This window comes from Triticum dicoccoides, chromosome 5B (assembly GCF_002162155.2).
Source record: "Triticum dicoccoides isolate Atlit2015 ecotype Zavitan chromosome 5B, WEW_v2.0, whole genome shotgun sequence".
NCBI lineage: Eukaryota > Viridiplantae > Streptophyta > Magnoliopsida > Poales > Poaceae > Triticum > Triticum dicoccoides.
In genome coordinates, this window is record NC_041389.1 from 139,550,695 (window position 1) to 139,557,582 (window position 6,888).

Here is a 6,888-nt window from a genome sequence, read left to right on the forward strand (position 1 = left end):
AAAGAAACATATATAGATATAGGAGCAAAAACAGAAAGCTAAAACATGCAAGACCGAAGTAAACTCAGAAAGTTAATAATAAGCTCTTCCTCCTTCAAAAAATAAATTCTAGGAAACCATGTCCGCTTTGTGTTTTTCAAGAACTTACTTTCTTTAGGATGAGCTGCACAACTTTAATTTCATATGATAAATTTGGAATTAAACCCTTACCCATCACCCTCATCATCCTCGTCATCTGAATCATAACTAGCAAGACCAAGAAGAGCACCTTTAGGAGAACTTAGCCAAGTACCATCAGAACGACCAGTAGAGCTAACATTGTTTGGCTTAGTAGGGACTACACCTTTAACTGTGGTCTTGACTTTTGATTCTCCCAGACCAAGCTCCTTTGAGCTAGAGACACCAGTGGTCTCATTTGCTGCAACACAGAGGCGATAATCAGCAATGTAATTTACCATAAAGTTTTAGTATAATTCACTCACGTTCAGCTGATGAATCATCTTCATAACTTTGGTTGCGATCTCATTAAAATGATCATCCATAACCTGGAATGACAAAAGTACAAAAGTAAGAAATGGCAGTCTTGCTGAATTTAGAACAGAAGTGCATCTTCTGCTAAACCTAGCTAAATAAGTTCATGCAATGACAAACCTTCAGAAGAACTTCTGTCAACACGTTTAATTTCCTTGTTGATTGCTACCATCCATGCCGCTTCGACTTCATCCTGCAAATGATTCAAGTCCAGTACAACGATTTGAAATGAGTGCCATGTTAATATCCAAGTTGAATATGAATATGAACAGGAACAGAAAGGATTAACTTCATCTGATGTTTTCACTAGATCCAAAAGAAGTGAACATGTGTACAGATGAAAAAAGACACTGCTCGGGAAAAATTATTACAGGAACTAGGAGATTTGCCAGTACAATAATACATATGACAAGCAACCTCAAGTCTCAAGTAAATGATATCCAGGTTGCTTCACTAACAAATCTGGAAAAAATTGACACATAGCCATGCCATTTCTCTCACCATTATGAAATCACCGTTCTTCAGAAATTACTATATAAACATTAAAAAAACAATAGACGGGAGTAGGTAAGTTATTTAGTTTCTCAAAGCCGCCAGGCACTAACCTCCTCCACTCAGTCTAACAGCTACAATACTCTATCATGATTAAATTAGTTCACTTTGATTTACAAAAGTTGTCCAAAAATTATTATGCATTTAAAGTCCGACACAATACTATTTAGCTTTAAACCCGTTAACTTGGACATGGTACTATTCGTACTGAAATACTCCATCCGTTCCAAAATAGACGACTCAACTTTGTACTAATTTTATAGTAAAGTTAGTACAAAGTTGAGTCATCTATTTTGGAATGGAGGGAATAAATCATTAGGGGCAGATTTTTGCATGCAAGTGAATCACAATATGGCAGATTAATAGTGTAATATGCACTGCACTAATAATTAGACCATAAGAATTAGCCCATCGCTAGTGTTCCATATGTCCTGCAAATTATTTATACCTTGGCACCACTTGTAAACAACTAATGTGGAGGTAGTTCTGAATCAGCAGGCTTTATACAATTTGGGAAGAGGTAACGTTTGTCCCCTTCACACAAGTAATGGTCAATTTTGTCTGCAGCATCACATCAGTAACTTTCTCAAGAGGCTCAATTTCATATACCGGGATCAGGTAGCTATACAACAACAACAACAACAACAACAACAACAAAGCCTTTAGTCCCAAACAAGTTGGGGTAGGCTAGAGGTGAAACCCATAAGATCTCGCAACCAACTCATGGCTCTGGCACATGGATAGCAAGCTTCCACGCACCCCTGTCCATAGCTAGCTCTTTGTCGATACTCCAATCCTTCAGGTCTCTCTTAACGGACTCCTCCCATGTCAAAATCGGTCGACCCCGCCCTCTCTTGACATTCTCCGCACGCTTTAGCCGTCCGCTCTGCACTGGAGCTTCTGGAGGCCTGCGCTGAATATGCCCAAACCATCTCAAACGATGTTGGACAAGCTTCTCCTCAATTAGTGCTACCCCAACTCTATCTCGTATATCATCATTCCGGACTTGATCCTTCCTCGTGTGAGATCCATAAATTCAATACCAACTTCTCCTTTAAAAGCACGCTGAGTAAGAAGATGCCGTTTTATGCTTGAGAATTTCCTTGACTCCATCCAATGGATCGTGGTTGTATAAATAAATAGGACGCTTCCCACGTTGAATCTCATGCCAACGCCGGCGCGCTTCATTAGGATTCAAAACTAACCACATAAAACCATACAATAATATGAACACAACGGATATAGCAGCAAAAGCACACACAACAGAAAAAATAAATTAAGCAAAACATACCAGGAACATATTGAGCGGCACTTAGAACACAGAAGATCCATCGCCAGAAGTAGCATCAGGAATATATTCAGAGTGACTTGGAACAGATCAACCAGAAGATCTAACACCAGAAGGACTTTATAGGCAGCAGAAGAAAAAAGAAAGGAACACACCCGTACCACGAGAAGAGCCCAGAAAAATCGGCCCAAACATGCTGACATACGAAAATGATATGTGGCAAACAAGGAGACACAGTCAAAACCAGAAAGCACACGTCACCTACGATGGAAACAGTCAAAGCGTCAGAAGACAGTCAAAGCAGTGGACTCCAAAACAAATGCAAAACGTGTCATACATGCACAGAAGTAAAACCAAAGCATCATACACGTCATGCTGACAAGGCGCCGTAAAAAAAATTCAAAAAGGGGGAAAAATAAAACCCTTATAGGCCTCGATTCTTAGTTACTCGCTTCCCTTTGGTATCGTATAAGAAAAACACTAACCTCGTACAACTTCAGAAAGGGATCACATGCAAACAAATTATGTGAAGATTCACTATTCGATTAGGACAATAACCTAGACTGTGTAATTTCTATCGACACGCGTAATGCAAACAATAAAAGGAGGTAACTGCAGCTCCCTCCATATTTTCACATCCGGGCTTGGGACCGGCAAAGGCAGTGTTAGGCCCCAACAATATAAAACAAGTTATACACAACCAATCATTCAACAAAGCATACAAACCACACCATCAAGCAAATGCAATATTCACACACGGTCACACAAACACACACACAGAGAGTCAAGCACACAAACAATCAAGCCACACACAGTCACACACACACACAGAGTCAAGCCACACACAGTCACAGTCAAGCCACACACAGTCGCTTCCCTTTGGTATCGTATAAGAAAAACACTGACCTCGTACAACTTCAAAAAGGAATCACATGCAAACAAATTATGTGAAGATTCACTATTCGATTAGGACAGTTACCTAGCCTGTGTAATTTCTATCGACACTCGTAATGCAAACAATACAAAGGAGGTAACTGCAGCTCCCTCCACATTTTCACATCCGGGCTTGGGACCGGCAAAGGCAGTGTTAGGCCCCAACAATATAAAACACAAGTTGTACACAACCAATCATTCAACAAAGCATACAAACCACACCATCAAGCAAATGCAATATTCACACACAGTCACACAAACACACACACAGAGAGTCAAGCACACAAACAATCAAGCCACACAGTCAAGCCACACACACACACACAGAGAGTCAAGCCAAACACACAGAGTCAAGCCACACACAGTCTCACACACAGAATGGAGCGCTTGCACACAGGAAACAGACAAAGAAAGGGTAAGGAACAGACAAATAGAAAGCTAACACATGCAAGACCGAAGTAAACTCAGAAAGCTATAAAGAATTTCCAGAACTTGAATGAGTAAACTGATTTCTCTAGAGGGGCGAGGGTGATTCAGATCTTCGTTCCTGAAATTAGGAAGATAGTTAGAGGCTGATTACCATCAAACATAAGAGGAAAAATTACAATAGCATAAATATACTCAAACCATACTTCGTTCTGCTTGGACTTTCACATTGACACCGATTGATAGTTTTCATCATCACTGATGGAGCTCTCTTCAGAACTGTCATCATCACCACTGCTTTCTTTCTTGGCAACCTTAGAGACCAAAATCTTCAGATGAAAAAGCAAACACCAAAAATTCCTTAGGCTTCTTTAGTGCAGGCTCTTCATCACTCTCATCAGAACTATCATCAGAATCATCCTTGGGCTGCAAATATTGAATTACAACAAGATCAATTAATGTACAAAAAATATCACAGAAGACAATGCTTTCAAGAAAATAAAATTTTAAAAATAATGCGTACATGTTCACTCTTTTTCTCTGTTGTCAGAAGCCTCTTAGCAGGAATAGTAGATTTTGCTGGCTGCAAAACATTGGAAGGAATTTTAAACATTGCACAGCAAAAAAGTGACCAGGAGTAAGCAAGTAACAGAACACTTACTTCATCAGAATCGGAATCCGAGTCATTATCTGAACTACCACTAGATTCTTCTTTCTTTACAGAAACTGTTTTAGCAGTGGTATCCTGGACATAGAAAGGAACCGCATTAGAAAGATGGCATAGACAAAAGATTTGCTAGAAACAAAACAATGTTTAAGAAATACAAATATCACACAAGAGAAGTTACCAAGAGTAAACAAGTACAACAGAAAACTTACTTCTTCAGAATCTGAATCTGAGTCAGGATCTGAGCTATCACTAGATTCTTTATTCTTCTTAACTGGTTTAGCAGTGGTATCCTGGAAATATATTGAAAATGTTAGTATCACATTATAAAGACAGAATAATGAAGCCTTAGTTTTCATATAACTAGTAGATGATACCTCCTCAAAGTCAGAATCAGAACTTTCACTGGATTCTACCACTTTATTGGCTACTGATTTTTTAGTGGCCATATCCTGCAAATGGTTTTCCAGTTAGGACTAAGAAATATTAGTACTCCACAGAATTAAACGACAAGATCAGGGGAATGGTAAGTGCAAGAAATATGTTTTATGCTTTTGTAATTATCTCACATAGACATGCATTGCTAGAAATATGATTCTTACATCATCTGATGAATCATCAGAATCACTGTCAGAGCCGTCCAATTCCTGGTTTTTCTTTTGTGTAGTAGCAACCCGCAGAATTCTTCACTTCGGTAGCTGGCTTCTGAAAACGAAGTGAAACATGGTGAAATCAGGCAAAAAGATAATTAAAAATGCTATTAAATGATGCAGCTTCCACTTCGAAATTGGTAGGTAAATGAATACCTCAGAGTCGGAGCTTTCAGAATCAGAACTTTCATTGGATTCCACAAGAGGCAAAAACTTACAGGATCACCAAAGTATAAGATATCTGCAAGAGGCAAAAACTAACCGTCCAGCACCGCGTTTGCCACATCAGTTGCCTCCGCACGAGCAGGCCTTAGGTTGTCCGTCATACTGTCCACAACATGAGTAACAATAGCAGGCTTTCCAGCCATGTTGCACTTGTGCAGAGCAGACTTATGAAATAAGAACACCTAAAGAATGAACAAAGTAGTGCTCAATACAGACCCTTGATTTTTGTTTTAAAAAAGAGCAAATCTAAGTAAAGCACATAAAATCATCACTAAGCTTCATGCAAATGGGGAAAATACATGTTAATCAAGCAAAATGCCTTCACAACTGCCAAGGGCACTCATAGTGCTTCTCTTAGCACGTTATCATAGTCAAAATGCTGATGCGGCACTGTAATAATTAAGAAAGAACGAGAGTGGAGCTGTATGTTCATATAGGTATGGCTCTTAGCTCGTTTTCTTGCACTCCCTGTTTTCCTACTCTTTAATTTTCTCCACAACGCAACATCATTTAGATACAACCCTTAAGAAACAATGCATTGGGGTGATTCTCTCTAATTTTTTCACTACTAGGACAACACGTTAAGAGATAATGCATTGCAAAGGTTGAGATAACCAACCTTTTCAGGTGGAAGATCAATTCCAAGGTTTCCTCTTGACAGAATTATACCATCTACTTCTTCCAGGATCTCATCAAAATGGTTCAAGCCCTGTAAGGAATAAGGAGTCAATAGGTGGTAAACAAATCCAAGTTGCTCAGGAATGTTGAAGGAACATCTTGAAATTACCTCCACATTCTCAATTTTGGCAAAAATCAGAGTTTGGCTAAGATCACCTAACTTTGAGAGGAACTCCCATGCCTATTGTAGGAAAAATACTCCATCAACATTAGGAACATTTTTCCAAAGTATGAAATGCAAACAAACATGTGATACTATTCAACCCAACATCAATATAAAAAATTGCAATCTGTTGGGAAAGATGGCACTGTGAAGTTACTTACTTGCCACACATCTTCTGCATGCCTTGTATAAGAAAGAGAGAGGAAGTCAATCTTGGTTGGGGCACCCTATTTTTCTCATAACCTGAAAGTGGTGCATGCTCATAAATAAAGTCATATAATGGGTTACAGCAAGGAGCTCCAGTTTCACGAAAAAAAAATATTTTTAACATGTAAAGCCTAGTCGTCAAGTTAACACGAAGAGCAAGAGAGATTCTTGGGAGGAGTTCCTTACATCTTTATCGTCATCAGACAGCGTGGGCATGTCGATATGGATCGAGCAGTGCAATGTGAAGAAATAATCACAAAAAAGTTCAGAAAAAAGAATAGTAAGTCTACACTAAACAAGTAATAGGTGATCAGGAACTACCAATACCAAGTTAGCATACATGATTATTCGTCAAGATACGAGTTCGCATTCAACAAACAACAATCAATCGTGCCACAACAATATAAAACACAAGTAATACAACCAATCATTCAACAAAGAATACCAGCCACACCATCAAGCAAATGCAATATTCACAGAGTCACACACACACAGTCAAGCCACACACAAATTCACCATCAAGCCACACACAGTCAAGCCACACACACAATCAAGCCACACACACACA

General features: G+C 39.0%; 1 pseudogene; it reads right to left on the reverse strand.

Moving 5' to 3' along the window:
• Positions 1 to 206: 206 nt before the first annotated feature.
• LOC119309243 lies at positions 207 to 6,536 on the reverse strand (annotated as a pseudogene).
• Between the last annotated feature and the right edge of the window lie 352 nt (positions 6,537 to 6,888).